The sequence below is a fragment of the Anopheles merus genome, chromosome 2R (genome assembly GCF_017562075.2).
Source record: "Anopheles merus strain MAF chromosome 2R, AmerM5.1, whole genome shotgun sequence".
NCBI lineage: Eukaryota > Metazoa > Arthropoda > Insecta > Diptera > Culicidae > Anopheles > Anopheles merus.
Window position 1 is genome coordinate 46,250,717 of NC_054082.1, and position 25,675 is coordinate 46,276,391.

Genomic DNA, 25,675 nt, shown 5'->3' on the forward strand with positions numbered 1-25,675 from the left:
CCGCTGGCTTGTTGGACAATTTGGTTTCATTTTGCTCAACGCACAGAAGAGTACGGAGCACCCATAATTCCTCTGTAATTGATTTACAAAACGATGCCCAGAGCAGGCATAACAACCAGAGGCTGACAAGAGAAAACGGTACCACGTGCGTCATGGTATCGATGCATCTCGGGCTTATGCTTTTATATTAATTTCAATTTTGTTAAACACGGGTGCCGCTTTACTCTTGTTTAACATGATTGGTGATTTTTGTTTGCTGGACGCGGTGTGTGCACGTTAGTTAGTTTCCCTTCACTTAGCACACATACGTACACGTACACACTCTGTAGCACCGAGCAGCAGATCACCGAATCCTGAACCGCTCGGGTCGTTTGCGGGAATGTGGTGCATGTTAGGCGGTCATGCATAAATACTGCTCGTGCAATTGACAGGTCGGTGATAAATGCAATCCAGCAAATGAATGTAATACGACCGATTTGTCTTGACTTAGCTTCGGGTAATTGTAGCAACAAACTTCAACCACGTACCGCGGGCACAACGCGCGCGCGCCCTCACAATCTCACTCACGGCAGCAGGAGGGGAACGCATTCAAATGTCTAACAAATTGGCTATAGATTGATTTTCTGTGTCGTTTTCGTAGGGCAATTATTTGCACACACAGAAACACACACACAAATGCCGGAGTTGGGGTTTTGGAGGTTATTATAGGAACGGGAGAACAGATATTCAGCAAGCAGCAAGTCGGGAATGTCGGGGAGATCTACGTGGTGTGGGTTTCGTTCGATAAGGCTTCATTTCTATTGACGACCCCCCCTTTGAACGTTCCTATTTCCCTCCGTTTTTTTTATTGAAATGATGGTGCACAGGCCCTCATCTGTCTGTGTGGTTCCTTAGGTGCAGCACGAGGGCACTATGGGACTTCCACTTGACCGACTTGGTGCTGACTAATGGATCGGGAAGGTTAATTTGTGCTTGGCGGTGGAAACAAAACTCCCTGCCCCAGTGCGTGGTAGAGGGTTTTGTCTCATTGGTTGGTGTGTGTGTGTGTGTGTGTATGTGTGTATGCATTTGAAATATAGTAACTGTCCAAGAATCGGATACGGGTGTTGCGGCGGCCAGCCCCCCTTGTTACACTTTGACTTTGAGCTAAGTTTAAGCGGATTTCGGTTCGATGGCAAACACACAATTGGGAAATTTGAAACCGAAACCAATGCCCTCCCCGGTTATGTGTTCTTGCCGGGTGTGTGTCGCGGGCGGTGCTGGCAATTGTGTTTTTGTTTGATTTCGTTGTTCATTGACAGCTCAAAACGTACGTGTGGTGGCACCCACCCCTTGGTACAAACACCCGGACCATACTAATGGGCCCGGTAAAACATACACTTAGTTTATAATCCGCTTTGAATGAACCCGTACCGATTGAACCTTGGTCGATTGTTGCGGTGGTTGGTGGCGGCGGCGGCGGCGGCGTCAGAGCGAGGGGTTCAATTCAAACTCTTGAATGCTACCTGTTTTGTTTGATATGGGCATGTTTTTGAAAGGGAAAAAGTAGAGCTGTTTTTGAAATGGATTTTCCATTACAGCTTGAATGTGTGTGTGTGCGTGCAGTTAGCATATTTCAATATCATGCAACTATGCACCATACTTTTCGGTTAGAACTGTTTATTATGTTGTACGTTGCATTTTAAACGCTCGATTCATGCATGGATATTGATTGTCTTTGAAATATTATAATTTTATTTTAAATTTCGTAGAACCATAAATGAGCTGTGTTACAAATAGAAAAGCTCTTTGTTTTTGTAATAAACATAAAAACGTGTGTTTTAAGTAATATTTGTCCAAACAACCCTGAGCTGTGAAACTGATCAACATACACTTATTCTCATATCACTATGGCATACATTAAAATTAAAACTTATTTTAGAAGTAAATGTACTGTATGAATGATTCACTTTTAGACAACTAAATAGTACCAAAATATTTTTTTTTGTTCTATACATTTCTTGCCTCCTGCTAATTTGCCCTTCTGCTCGTTAAGGGTTAAACTTAAAAGAGGGGTTTCGACAAATGCATCAATTTACAATCATCAGAACTCTGCGCGTTCGTATGGTAATTTTTAACCACCGTTTAAGAACACACACACACACACATGTACTTTTTCTGTTGTTTCACGACCGCCAGAAGTGCCGAGTGGTCCTTCAAACCTTCGACAGGACACACCTCGCGATATGCGAGCTACTCTCAGGCAGTGGTACAGTGCCACTTGCGGACTAACACACAGACACACTCTCACACACACACCAGTGCGCTCGCTATCAACTCCAATGGTTGGAAGTGAGTTTGAAGAGTCAATTTATGCGATCGAATTTCCACCCGAAAGTGGTGCTTCCGAATGTTGTTCGGGCCAAGTGCATATCGGGTGCCGGGTATGGCACTCGATCGCACTCGCACACTGTGAAACTTGCACACGGATTTGATTTCACTCCCAGTGTCCCAGCGTTATGCTTCGCTACCCCTTGTACGCTGTGCCGTCCTTCTGTCCTTCGTCCGGATCGCTTGACGTCCCCTAATTTCTATTGATTGCCAGTTTGCTGAACGGAAGGACGGGCGAGTTGTTGCGCGGCAGTGGAGCAGGAGCAGAACAAACCAAATCCATCGCTAACGATAACGATGCACTTCATCCATCACCGGTCGTGCAACTGCCACCTTCCAACGCCACCCACACCTCCAGCGACCAAGGCTGCCCACCATCAAATGCGAGAACATCATCATGCTCGTAATCATGATTATCAATCGGTCGAAAACGATCAATAAACTTTCCGAGTCAAATGCGGTCGGTGGAATGTTTATATTTGGGAGCCATATGGCTTCGGCCATTGGGTCTTCATCGCAGTATCGTGGTAAGGGGCGAGATACGCGTGGAATAACACGGTGCGCGAGGTAAACGGAAGCATGGTAGTTATTTGGAAAATTAGTTTGCCTAACCGATGGCAGCCTAGCCCGATGGAAGACACACGGCGAAGAAGGGAATCGGCTCGGTGCGTTTATGTGTGTAGCTGTGTGTGTGCAGCGTTCAAGCGGTCGTGTGTAAATATTTCCATTTCTCTTCCGGCGACTGTTTGCCGCTGATTAGATTTAACCGATTTGAAGCGATCGAAATCCTCTAACCAAGGCGAGACCCACTTTTACCCATCGAACGTGAGCTGCGGTGGGGTGGAAACTGCGGGCGGGCGGGCGGCGGGTGGGTTGCGATTGTTTGCGCACTCGGTTTTGCTGCTAAGCCGGAACGGCCCAGCGCGCGTATTGATCGGTTATTGGGTGAGTTTATCTAAAGTCAATAGAAGGCAAAGGTGAAATGCACGGTGATTCTCCTCTTACCCGGTGACCGGTTGCCATTCCGAGCCCTTCCTCTCTCGTATGTCCTGTTTGTGTGTGAGTGTACATTTAAATTTCCCCAAGCCTCTGTCCTTGTGTTTGCGAGGGGTTTCCGGTTGCGAAGGAAGGGATGGACAAATTTCCATTCTTGTTATTGAATTTGGAACGGATTTATATTTGATTTTATTTTACATGCATGCAACCGGCACGTAACGGTGGTTTGTGGTTTTGCATTTGCATTGGCTGACGAGTAGCCGGGCTGCTGGTCGCTGCAGGTAACGTAATCAAACATAATTACAATAGTTATGCACAAAGGATTTAAAAACATGGCTTATTACGCACATTGGTATTGGTTTTCCTATTAGTGAGTGGGGGAGTTTTGGATGGGAGTTTGCGAATGATTTTATAAAAAAATTAAAAGTAATCATTTTATCAAATCATACAAATCACTGGTTTAGAAATTATTGGTAAAACACAAAAGACAAAAGAAAATTTAATACTCTTGAAGAAATGAATACAATTACTAATCAACCCCAGATGCTGTTCTGAACCTAATTGCCTAAGTCGTGCGAAACTGGAAAATTTTTAGGACGATCATTAGGACGGTTGCAAAGCCACTGGATTTTTAAAACTATAGTCTAGCTGGCTTAATATTTTCTTTTTTGATGGTTCAAGCTAGAAAGCTAGAATTCCAGCCAGTATCATTGGAAATATTCATCAATTGGGTAGGCTGTTCCGAGCATATACAAGGTTGACCATCTTCTCCTTCTTCTTCTTCTATTTGGCGTAACGTCCTACCCGGACATGCCGGCTTGTATATAGGCTTTCGAGACTTAATTCATTGCCACGTAGCCGGATAGTCAATCCTTGCTACGGGGGGACGGTCCATTCTGGACTTGAACCCATGACGGGCATGTTATTGAGTCGTTCGAGTTGACGACTGTACCACGGGACCGCCCAAGGTTGACCATCTAACTACCGATTATTTCGCATTTGGCAATACTGGTATCATCTGACGGATGGTTAGTATTATTATTCCGCTCCAAAATGTGTGCGAAAAAACTCATCTTTCAGATGAACCTCATCTTAGTGGTTATGTCAGATTAGTGAAATAATCGTTTTTAGGGCACCGAGAACCCATCCCATTGAAGAATTACCGATGCCTGGAGATTACAAACCACTGTTTAATGTGAATTTTGGGTGTAAAGGCATTAGTGGACCATTTAAAAAAAAATAAATAAGAAAGTAAGACACTTGCCGTCAATTGTGGGCGATATTACGACATGTGAATTTTTGCTGGTTAAATCTGAAGGCGAGGACCTTGATGATCCAAAGAGGAGATTTCAACAGGTTGGCGCTGCCATCGTTATCATCGATCGCGGTTTTCAAGATCGAATTATTTATCTGTCAAAATTCTTATTGTTTGGCCACCAACAAGCTGCGATTTGATACCGTCGGACTATTAATTGTCGGGAGTCGTCAAAGACAAGTGTTACGCCAACAAACCAGAGACAATCAATGCTTTTGAAAAACAATATTCGGAATACCATAGAGCTACACACACTCTAAAATGTACTAAAAAATTGGGCCGACCGTATTGGGTACTCCTGGACTAGCTGTAGCAGTCATATAAAATAAATCATATTCCATTGATAAACGGATAACCAGAACGATTGAGCTTGCAAATAAAAAAATCGCTTGTCATATTCATTGGTTCCATGCCACGATAATGACATAATATTGGATATTGTATACTAACACTCTAGCATTCAAAAATCGTGTTATTGTTTTGTTCAAACAAGTTATACTTGGTTTAACATGTTTTCAAATGAACAAAAATTTTAAGCTTTTTACAAAGAATCTTAATTCAGTATAAAACATAATTCAAATCGAATATATTATCTTAACCCTTTCATGTATCAAAACGAATGTACACATTTTTGTTCACTTTTTCAGGCTAATTTAAACTAGGCGGTACATTTCAGACTATTTTGCATTTGGTGATGTATGGATTATCATGGACTATTAACAACTAACCAGCATTGTCTAACAAACGCATGGAATGCTTATGTTTGAATGCTATTGAAAACTATTCCCATAGAAAACGTTTAATATAAAATCGCAAAGAATTGAAATAAGTAGTGTCAACCGAATCAACTGAAAAAAATATTAGTTGCACAATGCATTGCATATTTTAGGCTGCCCCGCCGAGCGATCGATGCAATATAAGCTTACGCTGCATGCTGCATACCAAATTGTTATTGCATTTATTTTCCTGCACACGTTCCTATACATAACAAAAAAGTTCATCGAACGTTTCTGCAGCAACGAGCGCTTCCGCCGTGGCAGAGACAAACCCCCTTCACCGCGATGACAGTGGCCGGTTGACAGGCTGTGTAATGAAAAATTAGATTGAAAGTGTAATTCTCATGGATGGTGTCCCTGCCAGTCCTCCCCGCAATGTTAGCAAACATGCCTGGGACGATCATTTATATTGGTTCCGCGCGGGGTGTGATAATTTGTCATTTGCATACTGCTGGCGTCGTAGCGTGTGTCCTAGGAAAACTTTCTTACCTAACCCACCGGGGAGTGGGAGGAAGTGGGGCGGTACTGTGCCTCCCGGTAAGTGATATTCGCAAAGGTTTCCGAAATATAGTTACCCGCGCCCGTAATTAATCAGGGCTTCGAAGCTCGAAAACGATCGGGCCAGAAACTTCTGCGCTCTTGGCATTGACGGCGGCAAACGGATGAGAAATCGGAACAAAATATGCAAATTTAGTTTTGCACCACTTTTGCAAAATGTTCGAACCTTGTCTGGGAAGGAAAGAAGGGTGTAGGCAAGAACTTTTCCCCCCACCTTTACGATCGCGCAATCAGGCGAATAAAAACCGGAAAACCACCATCGTATCTATCTCGGGACTCGGGATGATCTTTGCGCAGGTGTGTGTGTGTTCGCTTCGTTAAAGTTTGATTCCGGCTTGATTTTCGTGCTGTCAAATCTTTCCCGATAGCGTCGAGCCGGCCTGAGGGTAGAAGGGTGCGTCTACGGGTGGATCCGTTCTACGCTTTACCGCTTTCGAACTTGGTGAAATTTATGAACCTCGTCGGCGCATCATCGGCACAGACTTTGCCTAGAGCCGTCGAATTTTATCCCGCTCGCCAGCCACGCTTTTTGTTCGCCAACCAGTATCGACGCCCGCCGGCGGCGGCACTCGCGCTATTCGCTATCGACCGCTCGCCGCCGCAGTTCCAAGTTCTGCTGCGATCGGACAGTTCTTAAACTTGTCCATTCCATTTCGATAGCACAATGGATTATGCAAATGATGCTGGAAAAGTTCCGATGACGGTCGACGGGGCTGGTTGACTGGATGATTTTCGACCGTGGCCAACGCTTTTGCCGTAACCACTTGTGGAAAAGCGGCAGAAGCTTGTCACACGCCGCAGCTGCTGCTGTGTATGTGTGCCTGGACGTTTGACACTAAGAGCCAATCTTTGCGTGGCTGAAGCCGATGCCGAACCAAAGCTCTGGTGCCTATCATTATCGGTCCGGACCGTGGTACCACGCTCCGGGTAGCCGCTACACAGGACAACCGCCAACGGTCCCAGTGCACAGAGTGTGTGGCCGTTTAGTGCAAAGCCTGCAACCGAAGTTCAAACCGTTTGCAGGCTTAGTGTAAAGAATAACTTATACACTTCTATTGGCGAGACGTCCACCCTCCTTCCCGCGGCGTTTAGGAATGTGTGAAAGAGGTGTTTCAGGTGAGAGATCGGTGCATAAATTTAGGCGTAATTATACACGATTGCACACACCGCACAGTTTGTTTGCCAAAGGGTGTGCTAGGTGAATCAAGAAAGCGCATACATTCCGCTCGAGCTGGCGGCACAGGCAAATATTGAAACACAGAACGCAAATCGGAAAATGGGAAAATGGTAGACCAGGAGAGGTTCCTGCATAGAGCCGAACCTTGGCCCGGTGCGAGCGTAATTCTCCATTAAACACTTGACTTGAAGCTGTATGTATTCTATTAAACGGCACAAACATCTACATCGGAGACATCAAACAAACACAAACACACGCACACGTACATAAAGGGCTGGCATCCCACGATCGGTTTTGGTGATTTCTCCAGCGGGGAGTGGCGGTACTGCTCATACCACTTTACTCGCTTTCGATGCACTTTACTGCCAATGGTGCACGCGATTGGCAATCTCGTGCTGCTTCTGCAGTTGATTCGCTTCCTTCCCGCGGCATTGGTAGAGCACCCCGGGAATGTTTCACCCGGGACGCAGAGGTAAACAGGCAAAACACATTCGACACATTCCTACTGGTCGTCGGTCGTCGGCGTTGCGGTTGCCTGTGCGCTTCTTAAATCGCCAGCAACGCTTCCAGGAGGCAGGCAGGCAGGCTCGCCGTGTGTGTCGCCGCCCGAAACGTTGACAACGCTAAAGCCCGATTGCTAAGCCTTTGCGATGAATGTCCATGTGTCCCCGTGGCCTCTCACTCACGACAATTGGTGTGCTGCACATGCACACCTAAATGGGGGAAGCTGGCAAAAGGGAGTCAGCCCAACCTCGTGCGAGCAATGGCAAGATAAAATCCCCCCGAACCAGCGCGCGCGAAGGAAGGGAGTGCTATAGAGGAGGGGGCATCATGACCGAGCCCAATGGGGCGGCGCGCGCTTTGCAGTGTGTGTGTGCAAATGCTGGGCACAAACCGCGCAGGAGATAAATTTGCATTAAAATCAGTTTAACCGAAGGAAGATATGCAGCCGGTAGAAGAATTCAAACACGGCCAGACGGGGGAAGGGAGAACTGTTGGCCGTTTGCATTGGTGCGGTATACACACACACAAAGTGGGTAACCGTCGCGAGCGGGTCGCAACACCACTGACAGTACCTTTTAGAGAGCCCTGTGTGTGTGTGTGCATGTGCCCTGTTGCTCGGCATTCGATCGATCTCGGGCGTCGTGCTGTTGTTGCTGCTCCCACCGGCCCCTTCATACCTCTTCTGCTGTTGTCTGCAACTCAAATGGGCCCGGAAAGGGCTCGACAGTAGCGATGTGCTCTCTGGAGCGCACCCACGACTCGGATACGACTACGACTATTGTTCGTCCGATTCCGATTTTGGCTAAATGGAACCACTAGATCCGTCCGGAGTCGTTTGGAGTCGTTTGGAGTCGTTCGGCGTCGTTTGTAGTCGATAGGAGTTCATCGGAGTCCACCGGAACCGGTAGGATTCGTGTGGTTTAATGTGTTTGTGATTAAGCAATTCATTTCGTTGTGTTATTTTGTCTTTCTCTTTGCGCGTGCACTTCATATACAAGCCTTTGTTTCGAAGGCCGACTCCGAACGACTCTGGATGACTCCGACTTCCAATAACTCCAAACGACTTCGAACTCCGGACGACTCTACCGATGACTCCGGACGACTCTACGGGTGACTCCGGACGACTCCGAATGATTCCGGACAACTCCCGATGACTCCGACTTCGAACGACTCCGGGCGACTCCGGGCGACTCCGGGCGATTCTGGATGATTTCGAACAACTCCGGATAATGCAGGACGGACCTACCTTCTGGAATCGATTCTGAATTTATCAGAGTCGGATCGGAGTGGAAACCGGATTTTTGCCAACTTTACCCATCACTACTCGGCAGTGTGTGCTTGAACCTAGCGTGAACTTCTCTCCTCCGTACCCGCGGTAGAGTTTATTTGCTGCTGTAACTCTATTTCGCAACGTCGTGCATTTCTTCACCTCCCCCCCACCCGTCCCACCCTTTGAGATCCAGCTGGATCTGAGCCGCGCATGTCCTGTGTTCCTCTCGGACGTCACCGGCGACGATCCTTTTCCATTCTGCTACAATCCCCCATTAGCTTCCTCCAGGCGTCGATCAGTGATGGTACACTAAAATGGCCGATTGTGACCGTACCAACCTCCATCGACTTACACACACACACCATTCTTGTGCCCAATGTCCTCCATTCTTCTCCTCCATTTTGGGGCTGAGATTTGCTCTGGCCGGCGCATCACATTTTGCGCGAGTTAATTTATCGATTGACATTTATCATTCTGAGAATGAGATAGTTCGGAGGAAGAGTGGGGATGGGGAGCATGCAGATTTGCAAGCAACCGCGGGGGTGGAGGTCATCAGTGTTCTGGGAAATGGCTACATGCGAAAACCGGGCGCCAGATTTTGAGCCCGATTAGGGGCTTGGATGAAACTCCGTACCGTTCCGAACTTTCTTGCTTCCAAAGCCTGATCCCGAACTTGACATCCATCCCCTTCACGTGACTGAGAAGGATGAAGAGACAATGTGCAGCAAAAAGTCCGCACGCCGAACGTTTCGAAAGTTTGCTGGCCGGAGAAAGAAAGCAACTTTTCCACGCCACTATTTTACTGCGTGGTCCACCGGGCTGCCATCGAAAACGAGCGGAGCGGCCCGGTGGAACATTATTGCCATATATTGGCAGATATGGTTTTGCGCGCTTTCCACGCGCACCATTGTTTGTGTGCTTCAGTTGCAGTAGTTGCTGGAGAGATTTTGGACGCGCGATAAATCTCGCATGCGCGTCCGTCCGGACCATTTTCCCGCCGCCGTACCCGGGAAGATAGGCACTGCCTGCGTTCGGTTTGCGCGCTCTATCTCGTCCGTCGGTCGCGCTGTGTTGTCCATCGCGGTAAACAATGGTGTCCCCGTTGGGCATCTTCAGGACGGGGCGACGCAGCTGGAGGGATGCGGAACGGGCCCGCTGATGGACTCTAATAGCGAATCAATGACTCACCGCCGTTTGTGAAAAGGTGCGTGTATAATGCTTCTCGTCAGGTAGGTACTCGTACGTCGGGAGTCATTGCATCGGAATGTCGCCGTTCCCCTGCATTCGTCGGTCTAATGGGCCGGCCGGACCGGCGCAAGATAGGCAGGCGTTTCATGGCAAGGCGTCCCATCCCCCAACAAAAGTGCTAGACACGCGAGGGAGGGTGAGAAAGGCCACCAGGGGAGGTGGGCGGGAAACAGTGAACCCAAGTACCTTGACAAGAGGAGAACCGGTTTACTCTGCTCGGTGCAGAAGAACGGACGACCTGGATCGATCTTGTTGGAAGTTTTCTCTTGCTCTCTCTCACTCTCTCTCTCTCTCTGTTTCCCCACCATCTCTGTGCCATGTCTCATTTCACACGAAGAGGAGGGGGTAGGATGTGTCAGCGTGTGTGCATTATTTCGATGACCTCGCTTAGCCTGAACCGGGGAGAAGGATAGGATGCCATGTACTCTGCTCTGTGGCCCTTCTTTGGTTTGTCTCTTTGGTTGCTACTGTCAAGTCATCCGGGCCCTGTCAAAGCGGGAACATATAGCATGCGCACGCCGGGACATGTGTGTCTTTGTGTGTGTATGTGTGTGTGTGCGACCGGTTCATAAGCTGCAGAAGAGAATGCCGATCGATCGAGCACCGGAATAATTGAAACGATCGGCGACGATGGGCAGATGATAAGCCGGGGACAGCTTGCGAGGGCAAATAGACAGGCCCCGAGATGCGCGACGGACGATTCCAGAATATGCGCTCGCTTGGTGGGTCGGTTTTCGTCTTTCGTGGTCGCTTTTGCCTTCATCCTCTTCCCCACACCTACAGAATGTACAATATGATGCATGAAGACAGACTAGCGCGCACACACACACAGCCATTCCGAGGGTTGAATCAGCCGGCGCACAAACCCCATTAGCTGTGGAATGACCGGGCTTAAGCAGCGGGACGAGCGTGCGCCCCTTAGCGCTCTTATGCTGGGCTGCGGGCTCTCTCGGTGATGTGTGGTTGGTTGGTTGTTTGTTGATCGGTTGTCGCTATTGTCGCTCGTTTGTTGAAAGCGTAGGCATTGCACGGACGTGGTGTGACGGCGGTGGTGGTGGTAAAGACGCGCAAAGCCTACAACCGGTCGATGACGAACGGCAAAATAGGACCGATTCATCGGCCATCAACTGTCCAATCTCGGCAGCGAATCGAACCGCGCGGGCGAAGAAAAACGGAAAAGAATAGCTCCGTACGCTTTGAACTGCTTTTGTCGCAGGGGGTGAAGGCGGAAAGTGGAAGGCCCAAGGAAGGGAGCACAGGGGTAGAACGCGCATAATGCGAGACTCTCGATCCCGCGGATTCTCCTTGCAAAAGGTGTGTGTGCAGCCCGGGCAGCAGCGGTGTGTGCGTGCTTCGGTTAAGATCGATTGAATTGAATGGCGAATGGCGAAACCGTGGACAGGTTGCGCCCGTTTTCTTTAATGTTGTTCTGCCCATTCCACACACACAGACTCTTTCTTCTGCGCTCAGTTGTCCCCTCCCTTTTCCCTCCCTTTGTCGTCGTTGGGCACGCTCTGCAAGGTGATCAGAAACGTGTTCTCGCCTCGTGTTTCTTTTGCTTCGCGTTGCTGCTGCGTGTATGCGTTGTAAGAAAACTGCACTGGTAAATAATACACTGTGCACACACACACAACGTACCGTGTGCTTTTCATCCTCACCCAAAGGCATCATCTGTGTGATCTTTGTAAAAGGAAAGAAAGGACGACTACTGGACCCCCTCTTGGTGGGATTGGTTTCGGAATCACATTTCTCGAAATCCTCTGTTACGTACAGTGATATTTGTACGTTTTTAAACCCGCAAAAGCATCACCATAGGTACGTTTGCAACTTAAACTCCCTAATTAAAATGTAAAAACGAAGGCACGTTAAACATTAATCCTAGAAAAACAGCTATAGAATGGTGGTCGATGAATGAGTGAGCGTTAATTAGCAACTCACTACTGGTTGATCCCTTGTGTCTTGGGGTGTTCCACAATTGAGTCCTTCTTTTTTACGGCACTTTAATAGGTAACAATGAATGTGTGTACGTAAATGTATGTGGAGGTCGTATCACCTTTCATGGGCATGGAGCTTGAATATGACTATGGTTTGCTGTTGATTGGTAAATTATGCAATTGGGTGAACAGGATTTTGTGTATTTTTTTCTGTTCGCAATTACAAACCCTCCAAGCCATCGAAAGTGCATTCTGTTTTACGGGGCTTGTCTTTAATGATCAGTATCCTTAAATAGTAAACATTGCTGTGATACAAAGCTTTACACAAGGTCTTTGAAAGAGAAAAGGTCGATGCGTTTAGAGTAAATTGACAGAAAGCCATGGGTAAATTTTGACAGTTAAATTTAACATTGTTTATGTATAGCGATGAACGTTGCTAGGGAGTGAATGAGAGTTTTGTTCAGCATTTGGCATTCATTTTCTTTTATTAATTTGAGCAATAAGAATGTTATGTTTTTTTTTTATTACAACTTCATAAATGCTTCAACACTTGTAGCCCCCTCAACTAAAACACTCATTTATATGCTTTATAAGTTACAACCATTTCTCTTCGACCTTAGCGAACCGTTGTGTAGCTTGAATGGCAGAGTGCAGTGCCTCTTATTTGTTGCCGGCTAAAATGTTGACCGTTCGGAATTACTTAAATAAAAATAAAGAGATGCTATCAAGATTACACACACACACACGCGCGCGCTCGTAATAATACAGATGAGAATGCGCCGAACGAGGGCGCTGTGCGTCCATTAGCGGTTGAGTTCCGTTCCGTCTGCCCTTCTCCGTACCGCAAAAACAACCCTTTTTGAAAGCAGAACCAATCAACTATCGAACGGGGTTTTCACGCTTAGCTCACTCGCTTGCGTCTCCCGGACCCGAAAACAATCACACTCACTCGTGAGGAGAGCAGCACGATCATGTTCACGGTTCACGGTTCAGAATCGGACCCTTGCCCACGTTCTGTTTCGCTGTTCCCTTGTGCGCTAGTGTGTGCGTGTGTGTGTTTCTCGCCTCAGAGAACTGCGTTCTTCTGTGCTCTGTGCATGATTTCCTCTCAGAGTGCACACACAAGTCGTCTCCGAAACCATTGACCGATCGGCCAGAACGGCCAGAAAACGGATTAACGCGTGAGACGCAGCAGCCACACGGCTAATGGTGGGGACGAACAGGGCGCACATCCCCGTGTACAGCCACCCCAGGCCAAGGCGCATTGACGATCTTTTTGTTCGATTTGCTTTACGTTTGGTTACGGTTGGTGTTTTTTTTATTCCCTCTTTCTTTTCTTTCGTTTTGTTTCGAATTTTACTTTGCTACGAAGCACCCTCACGTAAGCACTCTGCAATCGATGCGATGGTTTCGTTGCTCTGTACGTGCCCTCAGTTTCCAAGCAAAGCTCGTCGTGGCCAACCTACAGAGGTGGACACCATAGAAAGCTCGAGGAAATTGAAGAGAAACCTTAGCAATAATAAAAAAGAAGTTGGAAAGAAAGAACATCAACCGCAGCGCGAAACCATTTTAATGTTGTTGTTGTTGTTGTTTCTCTCTTTCTCTCTCTCTCTCTCTCTCTCTCTCTCTCTCTCTCTCTCTCTCTCTCTCCTTTTTATCCTTCTAACTTAGTCTTTATTTCTCTTTCTAAACTAATTCTTCCCCAACTATTGCTGCTGCTGCTGGTGCTGCTGTACACTTCTTCTGGTTGTTTTGAGATGCTCTGTCTCTCTTTTGCATTAAGTTACCTTTCGCTTCCAGCGTGCCGGTTGTCGCGGTGTTTTGTTCTGTCCCGGCATCCTCCACGCCAGGGCCGATGATGATGTTTCGGAGATGTTGTTAGTCCAGGAGCGAGCGAGCAGACCGGCCGACCGACCTGTACGACGAGTCTCTACACCCTGACAGGGCAGGCAGGGTGTAGCGCGACCGCGAGAGGGGTTGAAGATTTGTGGAATGTCCCGTCCGAATCTCCAGGGACGGAAACCCGCACAGCGGGAGTGGAAGCAGGTACTAAACGCTGTTGAACAACGGGACAGCAGCTCATAAACAGGCTCCGGCCTCGGGTTGTTTCGTTCGCGCATATATGTGTGCGTGCGTGTGTTTTCTCGCTGTTTTAACGCAAACACTCGAGATGATGATGAAGTGAGAATCCCCCTTGAGGAGTGTGTGTATGTGTGTGTGTGTGTGTGTGTGTTTGTAGAGGTTAGAGGTGGGTTTGATAGAGTGAGATAGTGATATAGAAAAAAAAGGATGGCTTCAGTGAAAGAATCATCAACAGCTACTACCAGCAGCAGCACTAGCCATGAAATCATCATTGGAGCCCGTTGCAGAACGTGCGCACCCTTTAGTCGCAGTCGCAAGGCGGCGGGCTTGGACGCTCCGAGTGCGCGAGTGCCATTTTCATGCAAATTCGGTCCACACTCCACTCCGGGGGGGTGAGGGAAACGTTTGGCGGAGGAAAAGCTTATCATAATTTTATTCGCTCGCACACTGTGCGCAACCGTGCGGCCGCATCGGAGGCAAAAGGCATAGAGAAATGCACAGCGGACTCACCACAACTGCCTAGCAGTCCGGGCTAAGTTCCGTGGAGTCTATTTTATCGTACAAAACACTCCACACTCTTCAACCCCTGTGGGCATTCGCCTCCTACCTTCTGCGTTCTCCCAAGAAGGGGAAATATGTTTGCGATGCTTTAAGTAGTGGTTTTTAAGCAAATGACCATACGCCTGTTAGTCAGGTTTTAGAACGCTTTGGACGAATTGAACGCAGCAGCGAGAAAGAGAAGGATAAATAAGCCTTTTTTTATATTCAAACAAAAATAGCTGATGTTTTTAATTTTATTACCACCGGGCAAGAATTTTTAGATTACGAGCCTTTTTATTCTTGCATATCTTCTACACGCTTGGCTGTGTGTTGCTGTTGCCGTTAGGGGGAGAGACGATCAAATCATAACGGAACTTTTTTTTTTAATCGACACTCGATAAGCCGTTCGATCCATGTTTGATTTCATTTCAGCGAAAATCGTGCTTGAAGTTGAGTGTGATAAAAGTTTGCTTTAAATTTATCATCACATCGGTATGAGATCGTGCTCACATAATACCAAAGCTATCTTTGTATGTAACATTTTCTTTTTCGTCAAGCTTCGAGTTTTTTTTTTCTTTTCACTTTTTTGAGGTTGAGGTTGTAAAATGTTTTATCTTATGATAATTTTTGAATTAATGCTGTTCTAATGCGGGTGCACAAGATACTCAGTGAAACTTCAACATACGAGCGATGAAAAATAGATAGAAAGAGAGAAAAAGAACGAGAGAGAGAGGAAGAGAGAAATAGCGAAAGAGAGAGCGAGTGTGTGTGTGTGTGTGTGAGAGAGAGAGAGAACAAAAGAGAAGGAGGGAAAAATTTAAGTAGTTAAGTATAGTTTGGTTTACGTCAAAGCCATCAGTAGCTTTGCAATTATTTAGATTTCTCAACTTAAGCTGTGTTAAAAAATATATGAAACTATATCCTCTGGTGATGTGTTATATTTGTTATGATGGTTTTGTTAGTATTATTTAACTAAGGTCCTATTTTCCAGTGTTCCGTTGTGTGGCACTTTAGTTACGTTTCTCTTGCATTCCTTTGTGTTCTTCGCCACAGTATGCAGTTCTTTCTATTCTGTTTGGCCATTCATAATTTGTCTTTAAGCCAGCGGTTCTTTTACACCCCCCTTGAGGCCCATATTCACGCTTCGTAAGGGCTCGGAATTTGCTTTTGCCTTTTTAAAAAGGATCCGTTTTTCCTTTCTGGTAAGACCTGCCTCCGTACAGTACTGACTGTTTTTGGAAAGAATGTGGCATGGCATGCTATAGACAGCGGGAATACCAGTCGGAAACGAAATAAAGCCTATACTGAAGAAGCTCTTTGTCGTTTTGACACTCTCACTCTCGGATGACTTAATTGTAGAAGCCCACTTTGCGCACCACGTTACCACCGTGTGAGTGCTCAGGACGACATGTTGGACGAAACGTAAACTAAGGGTATTCCTGCTCTCTCTGTTTAGGGACTGTTAACAGTGTTCCCAAAGGGCAAAGACGTCATCAGCCCCGTTCACTGAGCTGGTGGAGAATGGAAATAAATTTCAAAATGTTGACGATGGCAGCATGTGTTTCTGCCAGTACGTGTGTGTGTGCGTTTTCTTCTGTCCTGACTATGTATGCCAAGACTCATGGAGGCGTTGAGCTATAGCAAATATATGTCTGAATCAATGACAATTTTTTTGTTCATCATTTTTTGAATTTCATTATTTGTATTTTTAACGCTAAAAAAGCTTCACTTTCCCACACTAAGGACACTTTCCCACCTGGACCATCTTCTCTCTACCGTCTAAAGAACACATTGACCTTGTTGTGGTTGCTGATGAGTTCTTCCGAAAAGCTCCTAGATGAAATTAAGTACTTTTAGCTGTTCAGTGTGGGAAACGTTAAATATACCCAAACAAAAAAAAACACACACATATACACACACACGACCTGCCACTCAAGTTTCTGTTAAATCAGTACAATTACTCGTTTGCTCTCCGTTTCTTCTATCCTGTTCGCCTGTGGTGTGGCCAGAAAGCCAGGGAAAGGATTAACACAGTTTCATGTGTAAGTGCGCCCGCGATGCAACAGACCCAGAGAAAATTATTCTACCTTTATGGCAGCACCGTATAATGTGTCAGCTGCCCTGGTGGTGTCAGTCACTCAACTAAAGATGAATCGTTGTGGCGTAAATGAAGTACTACATGTGCTGTTGCTAAAGATGGGAACGTGTCATTTTAACTCATTGAAATGCTTTACAGTTCGTTGATGGCATAAGCTTGCTGGCCTGTTTACTTCTCATGGTGACATTTAGGTTTGTTTAGTGTGCACTATCCTAGAATCCTTTCTACTCGAGTAGAAGCGGTTTATTTTAAAGCATTTTATTCTTATCTCATTGCTAAATTGTGGCTGAATTTATTCGCTTATTTTTCTTGTGCAACATAACATAAAACAAAGTTTTTTTTTCTAAAATAATCTTCGTTTGTCCAATTTATCATCTTCACAATTGTAATAAAACACTAAGTTTACAAAGTAATAGTGGATAATTTTAGTTATTTTAACAATATTGATTTTGCTGTTGCTTAGATACTAGATTCTTTAGTAAGTATCCTATCAAAATATTCCTACAATTGTAAGTTTTTAAACAGCGGAACGAAATATATTCCTTGTTACTCTTTATGCTAGTTTTTCTCCTTTTGACCTTCTTGATGCTCTAGAACATCCAGCGCAAAAACCGTGTGCCAGATGCAATTTAATTACGCCAAGCGTGTCAGTTTTTCATCCTTAGCATCATAATCAACATACATGAACTGCTATTGTGCAATCAGATTCTTGTCCCCCTCTCTTTCACCCCATATTCCTTTGGCTAGTATCTTTTGCAACGAAGAAGATTCACCAAATGCTGAATGGATAATTTGATTCATCTTTCGAGTGCTCTGTGAATCTAATAGAATTGTGTAGCATAAATGAAGAGCCCTTTCAGACGAACCCACTCTGTGCACACGCACACACATTTATTAAGCACTGTTCCCGTGGAGAGCGATGGTGGCAGAATAGTAGCGGCACGGCATGGTGTTGCCGGTGTGAAAAGTTTTCACTTAATCACATCTTCAACCACATCCCCCCGCCGGAAGAAGAACGGTGACGGTGACGTGTGACAGTGTGACATCAGCATATATCCTGTTCCGCGGGAAAACTGTGCGCGGTTCGATAAATGCTCTATCCCTTCACGATCTTTCGCGTGCGTACTTGTATGTGTGTGTATATGTGTGTATTGAGAAGGAGGATTTTAACTTTGCAGAAAATTCTAATCTTACACACACGTGCTTTGCACAAGAAGGGTTCGGGTAGCGAGAAGCGTTTGGTTTACCTACAGCGCATAAGAGAGCAAAGTTTTCCTGCCTGACTCTTAATTAATGTTATTTCCTGTACTGAAGGTAGAAGTACAGTGTGATGCGCGGTATTTCGGTGGCAGCAAAACGCTGTACGCTGGCAATGACACGTCGTGAATAAATCCTCTTAGGGGAAATGTCATTTTGCAGGAACTGACGACCAAGCAAGAAACCCGATTCGGTTGCATGTGACCGCAAGTGACATCCTGCTATGCATCTGCTTTGCCGCTGTGGGTATGCTATTTGTTCAATGTTCAAAAAAGAAAATGTGATAAAAAAAAACTAAAAAAGAAAGGGTAATGCTGAAATTGTTATCGGCCCAATAGAAGCCAAGCAACGAACCTTGTACAAGAATCAAAGAAGGTTGGCTTTCACTGTATTAGGGTGATAGGTTATGTAATACAGCAAATATTGCAATTGGTAAATCACTACCATTATCTACAACGTTTGGGAAAGAATATTAGGAGCAAAGCAAAATCTTCTTTACCCTTCTCTTTAGAACTACTTTAGAAAATACATAGTTAAATATTTCAATCAATGTTCGCGTGCACACCTAACAGCGATGCACCACCACCGGTCATGCTGTGTGTGTGATGGGAAAAGTTGCTCCTGCTGCCTGCTAGTCCTGGCGACATTGCGGTTCTCGCGTTTTTCACCATTCAAAGCTGCTGGGAGCGTGTGAGAGCGCGTCCCGGTCCAAATCAAGGATCTTCGGATGTTATTTTCATTATTCCGCACTCGCTTAGACAATGAACCGACGACGAGTCGTTTATTAGTGTGCAGCAGCAGCCGTCACCGGCGGCGCAAAGTGTACTGTTGTTAAGCTTTTATGCGCGTTCCTTTACCGAAGCCAGAATCCCGAGAGGACACAACTTTAGCTGAAATTGTCATTTCGGGTGGAAGTTTTTAGGCCGGGAAAACTATTTGCTGCCCAAAGTTCTTGCCCCGATACCGCACCAGCGACACAGTAGCGCAGCCGGCAAAGGTGGCCCTTGCTTGCTCTAGCAAAAGTTGAAACAAGTGCACCAGCGGGCTCCAAGGGAAGGCTTTGTGTGTAGATGGTTCGGTACAAGCAGCACCGGGAGCAAGAAATGAAGTTTATTAGTAGCATTTTGTGCCAGCGACTCTCCGTCTAACTCTCCGCACAAGGCGCTTGCACAAGTGGCGAACCCCCGGGCGGGCCAGTAAGACACCATTTTCCACGGCTATGGAAAACAAATGATAAACTTGGCCATCCGCCAGTCCCGTTTCCCCGCCACACCACGTCGCCGCAGTGTGGCCCAACTGACGTGGCAAACATGAAGCCGCCTGCTCCGACGACAAAAGGTGCAGCAATTATTCTGTTAATTTAATTTCCAAAGAAATCACAACAACGGGGCCCGCTGCTTTTGTGTGTCTACTGTGCTGGAGTGGATAGAAAGCCTGCAGAGAGGGAGGAAGGGTGTGCGATAGCCAGCCCGAACACTGTGGTGGGAGATCGCAGCATCTCCCACATAGCATCTCCTTCCCCAGTTACGGTGGGGCAGAACCCGGCGGGGGGGTCATCATAATATTTTATCTCCCTGGCCGGCTCCATTTCCCCACGCCAGCCACCCGGCAAGGGAGGAGTCATAGAAAATTGTTAATTTAAACTTTAAAACTCTCGTCGGGCCGTCTTAAAACTACCGGTGCTGGATGTCGAAACAAAGGAAGGGGGTGGCGCCTAATCGTGTGGCGGAAGAAGACCCCTTTCTCATTCTCGGCAAAGGAACATGATAGAAAGGGCGCGCACACAGTCAGTGCTGCCCACATAGATGGGAGAGTACCCGAAACGTCGCTGGTGGTGATTTTTGATCGCCGCGACCGCCGCGGGAATGGTAAATAAATTTGGAAATTATTAAAATGAAACCAATACTCCTGCTGCTCCTTCGCTCTGGGCGGCTGAGCGCGGGAAGAAAGTTTTGTCGCAGAGGGTTGGTGTTTATTTCTTTTTTGCTTGCCAACTACGTGAGGAACAATAACGATCGCCGTTGGTGGTCATCATCATACACAATACCCGGCGATGGAAAGTTTCGTTGCATCATAATCAACCGTTTGTCGGTGGCAGCAGCAGCACCGGCAGCAAAACAACACTTACCAGTCTGTGAGAGGGCCAGCTATAAATGTTGCATGAAAACCCCCATTTCACTTGGAGAGTGGGGCACTTTTTTGAAAAATTGCGTTTGAATGCGGAATTGTGAGTAAAATAGTTGACGCTCACGGGTGTGGAATTTGTTTTCTGGGTTACACTAGTAGCTGTCGGTTTCAGTCGGCTCTCTTTATTTTTGTTTCGTTATGCTGCTGGCCTCGTACACGAAAGCGCAACAAACTCCTTTTGTCATTCTCGCGGTCGCTTGTGACCGACCGCATTATTAGTTACCGGTGCCCGGTGGCTAGCGCGAATGAATAATATGAATAAGTTTTGGTATAGTTGCAACGCAAAGTTTCAGTGCTTTTGTTCTGCATAAGTTTCCATTCTATCTAGCTTTGGCGCTTCACTTTCTCTCTTTCTTTTTCGTTGCATGTTGACGAGTTTTGGTTACCATCATTTCACAATTCTTCTCTTTTGCTCGACATGCTTTATGAACCGTAGAGCCGTTTACATGTTTACATTTTTGTGGTGTACGTATGCCCATTGTGCTGGTCACTTTTTTGTTAGTTGTTTTAAAATGTTTTATTCAAGAAATTGTGGCAGATAGTTTCGTTCCACTTTCTCAAACCATTTTTGGGAATTTGTTTTAATGTAATCTTTACAGCTTGAAATGAATCCCTAAGTACTATAATTGGCAGGTATTGTTTCGAAACGGCCTGTGATATTTATATTTTAATTTCTATGTTCTATAAAACGTTAGATTTTTTAACGTTTGCAGCGAAGAAATAATTAAATGACGTTTGTATAACCATGTAGCAAAACTATAGTTTAGGTTGGATTTTATTAGAAATATGTTCACACTTTACACTCAATGTACTTCTTCTTTTTGGCTCAACAATCGTTGTCGGTCAAAGCCTGCCTGTACCACTTGTGGGGTTGGCTTTCAGTGACTTTTGGATCACCCCCTTATAGCAGGCTAATAGTACGTATGGCGGCACGGTCCATTCGGGGCTTGAACTCATAACGGGCATGTTGTTTAGCCGTACGAGTTGACGACTGTACGAGACTGGCCATGCTTAAAAAATACCCTAACATAAAATGGAATAACGTACGGCACAATATAAATGGTACGCAATTGCATTCGGGACAATAAATCTATTTGAAAGGAGGGTGTACACATAGGATTTAAAATTTAAATAAAATTTGGCAGGTCAAGACCGCAAAGCGGTTGTAGTACAGCATAAGTAAGTAAGTAAATTTGCGAATAGTCTTAACGGTGAAAAATGTTACTGTATTGAAAACTTTAAAGACAAATTAAAAGAATGTCGAGAGAGAACGAGGAACTATTCAGTGAAATAGCTCAATAGCTCAAAATTGAAGGAACAATAAAGAAAAAAAAATAATGATGCTATCCACCCGCAGATAGATAAACAAGAATTAAAGCAGATAGTAAATTTAGTCTTAAAGATCAAGTAGTTGATATCTCACTATATATAAAATCGAAAATCGCCACAATGACGTGAGAGTAATCATATAGCGAGAGAGAGAAAGCGGTGAGAGCATAGCTCTTTTAGCAACGCGCGTTACTGCGAAAGGACTTGCTCCATGCCACACTGCCAGCCCGCGGGTAATGAGGCCAATGGTTACTTAGATTTTTTGTTTACACAAACCGATTAGAAATCACACAGTAGCATGACCAATTCTTTAAATAATTAAATATGCAAATTGGATGATGATGTCCCTATGCCACCTTTCCATTATAAATCAAGTTATTCATGACAAAATTTTAAAAAATATATGTTTGAAAACTATGCAAAATGGCTTAATTGTGAAATGGTTGGTATTCCAATCAATTCAATCATTCATAAAACCAACCATACTGATTATTGGTGCTTAAACACCTCGAGTACTACATACACCGTCGTCATCGGCTGATAAGTGCGTTACAGAAAATCCTGTAAAGCGGGTTGCTATACCCAGGACGCCGACCATGTACACTCCCTAAAAATCTACTACTCCGCAATATTGGCTGAGTCGGGACAAGGAAATCGAATGACAATAAGAGGCAGATGTATCCGAGAGACCCTAGACGGCCATATGCTAAAAAGCCTTGCTAAAATTCCTAGCGAAAGAGCGGCGGATGTTGATGGCTTGAAAGTTAAAGTTCAATTTGTAACAATTTGCTGGCGGGCGGGAAGAACTTCTTATTTCACGATGTCCTTCCGGAACAAAGCATTAAAGAGAGCGATGGTTCATTGCGCGACATGGCTGCAACATACTGCGCGTTAGGTGAGACAACCGTGCGCACTGCACTCAGCCGGATCAGCATCAACTGCAGAATGATCAACAATGAAGCAATAGTTACTGTAGCGTGCCCAAGAGGGCTGAAAAGATTCTGACTGTATCTATCAAGAGTGATGGCTATATCTACCATGTGATGCTATCACCGTACTATGGTGTTGATTAAGAACAACCACGTTATAATTAAGGACACGTCAAATTAGAAGCAAAATCTGAAAAATGTGGAGCGGGAAGAGTAAATAAAGTAGTTTACAAGTAAACGCAAATTTAGTCAATTGATCAAGAAAGGCTATAACAGTGTTGAACCATTCTTTTCTATAACAATATAGATCGGAATATTAGAACTACACATTTGGAATGGTTATATGAGGGTATATGTTCACTATTGAAATTTGATAATTGGCGCAACAATAACAATTGTCTCATACACAAATACCAATTCCATTCAATACTTCAAAACAAGTTTCAGAATAATAAAATAAAATTTTTGACGGCGTTTTTGGAAACCTTTTTGAAATTTAAGACCGGGAAAATTTATATTGAAAATGTTCTAATCATCTATTACTTATTACCTAACGTATGAAACATAAGTCGAAAAAAAGAGTAGAAATGGAATTTGAACCATCATAACATATTTGTTTAGTTCAATCTTACATTTATGGATACAAAAAACAGAAGATGGATTGAATCAGTATGCAATTAAGTATGTAATTGGAACTGAACAATAGCTGAACATGTTGTATATGTACTAGCGGCCACTGCACATCAATAAGTTATTCAATGAACAAGTTGTTGAGGTTACTGCTTAGTGCTCTTCCAAAAAGTCACGAAGATATCTAACAAAATAATTTAAAAAATCATACATTTGTGTCAGCAAAGGCATGGAACGTATCAAGTCTGTTGAAAATCGGACCAGCTGCATTCCTCCAGCACCTTCTGTTTTATCAAAATGGCCTCAAAGCTCGCCAATCATGATTATCATTGTTATTACTTACAAGTTTTAGTAAATAATATATGTTAGTATTCATTGTGCGAGCCGGTCTCGTAGTACAGTCGTCAACTCGTACGACTTAACAACATGCCCGTCATGGGTTCGATCCCCAAATAGACCGTGCCGCCATACGTAGGACTGACTATCCTGCTATGGGGGGAAATCAATTAGTCACTGAAAGCCAAAGCCCACAAGTGGTACAGGCAGGCCTTGACCGACAACGGTTGTTGAGCCAAAGAAGAAGAAGAAGTATTCATTGTACTTTATGTGCGTATTAAATCATCTCATTTTTGAACAGCAGTTCAAACAAATAGTTCAAAATGTAGTGACTTGGTTTTTATGGTTCTTTAAGATATTAGCCTAATTTTTTACACCAGTATATTTCAAAAGTAGCCTCATCGATTTTTAAAGGTATTGCGATGTGCAGTTAGAACTGTCCAGAAAGTTACAAGGTTAACACATTTATGGTGTACTGCATTAGAAAAAAATGAAGTTTGAGTTATGGTTGCTGCTACTGACAAGAAGAGTTTGAAAAAAAGTCAAAAATTGAGGATATCCGGTAGATTTTACCGGGCCTTAACTAGTTTAATTATATTTTGGAATAAAAGCAGAATTAGGTGATTTTTATTATAGATATATATTTTTTTGAACAAATGGTTTGGTATTAGCTATTCATTGCAAGTGCTTAAAAAATGTTGTTGTAAAACTGATCGAAACCCTAACCCTACACATAGCCTCACGAGAGAAACCTTCAGAAGATAATAAATTAATATAGTTTTTGTTTTCGATATTCTTTCAGATTGCGTCGGAAAAAATCGCTTACTCCACCAACACATCGTGCTGAACTGTATGTATCGTACACCTTCCAATACGTTTAATTTTCGAACCGAACTTTTCTCTCCCCTCACCGTAGACACCTAATTGATTTACATGACATTACGGTAAAACCCGTGAAGCAACACCAAACCGCGTGTCAGGTCAAGCGTGCGCTGATTTTAATTTTATTTCTTTCGTCCCGTCTCATTCCAACTCGAATGGCGATATACGATATTGTGGCACCGCTCGAACCGTTGATGAAGACGTTCCGACGAGAAAGGACGAAATAAAATCAATACATTTTCTTCGCTCCTCTCATTACCATATCAATTAGGGGGTTCGCGGTTCGCTTGGTTAGTGGTAGTGTGTTGCTCGGTGGAAAATCTTGCATCTCAGGCGTGGCAACAGCGTTTGACATTCTCGCCCGAGAACGACACTGGAGGGCAAATCAGGGATTCCGTTCCGTGCTCTCGGAAACAATTCCCCGACAAAAAGGTCGTCCCGGAAGCTCAATTCTGGGTATCACGGGGTGCTTGCGTGTATGTGTGTGAATATTCCAACGCTTTTATGTGTCTGGTAGGCAAATCCCGCAGCGTTTTCCTTCTCAGTTTGGTTTCAGTTTTCGGCCCAAGATCTTGTTGCTTTCCTGGCTGGCTAAAGAATCATTCGGCAAGGACGAGAAGACACCAAGGGGAGAGTGGTCGTTCACTCAGCATGCTTCCTTCCTACAATGTCTGCTGCTGCGTTTTCCCCGGGACATGGCTGTGGTGTACTCTGTCTTGTCTGCATGAGCTCGGGTTTATTGCGGTGGTGTTGATTTTTAACACAAACTCAATATCTTTCCCTTTTTCTTTTGAAGGATAATGTTTCCCTTTTCCAGGAAAAAGGTAACTAATGGTAACTTTTCGTGGGCTCGCGGCGAAATAGATACCTCCGCGCATACCTCGGTCTGCCGCTGATAACGATCGACGTTGTCTTGTCGGGTGATGGTAATGACTAAACGGCACCTGGACAGACCCTCCCTCACGCAAGGAGCGAAGGAAACGGACGTAGCAAGACAATTTTCGATACAACCAAAATTGCATCAATTTTCCCTCGAAACGTGGAAAATTTTCCAGCAGAAGTGGAGGAAGGTTTTAAGGAAAAGCAATATTAGGAAGCACTCCGCGGACCTCAATATCCTACCCGGATTATGGACAATATTGAGATACATTTTTATCATCATCAAATACCATCATCATCATCATCATCATCGATCATTTGAAGCACATAGGCAGGCTGAATGTTGTGTTGAAGACGGTTTTGTTGACCAAAAGTGAT

At 44.9% G+C, this 25,675-nt stretch overlaps 1 protein-coding gene across 8 annotated transcripts in view; it reads left to right on the forward strand.

Moving 5' to 3' along the window:
• LOC121591006 (latrophilin Cirl) overlaps window positions 1-25,675 on the forward strand; it is an 88,565-nt gene that overhangs the window by 20,654 nt on the left and 42,236 nt on the right. For all 8 annotated transcript variants that reach the window (XR_006004505.1, XR_006004506.1, XM_041911285.1 and 5 more), the window contains one exon: window positions 24,339-24,386. The gene's annotated coding sequence lies outside the window, so the exon portion shown is untranslated. The remainder of the gene's footprint in view (window positions 1-24,338; window positions 24,387-25,675) is intronic.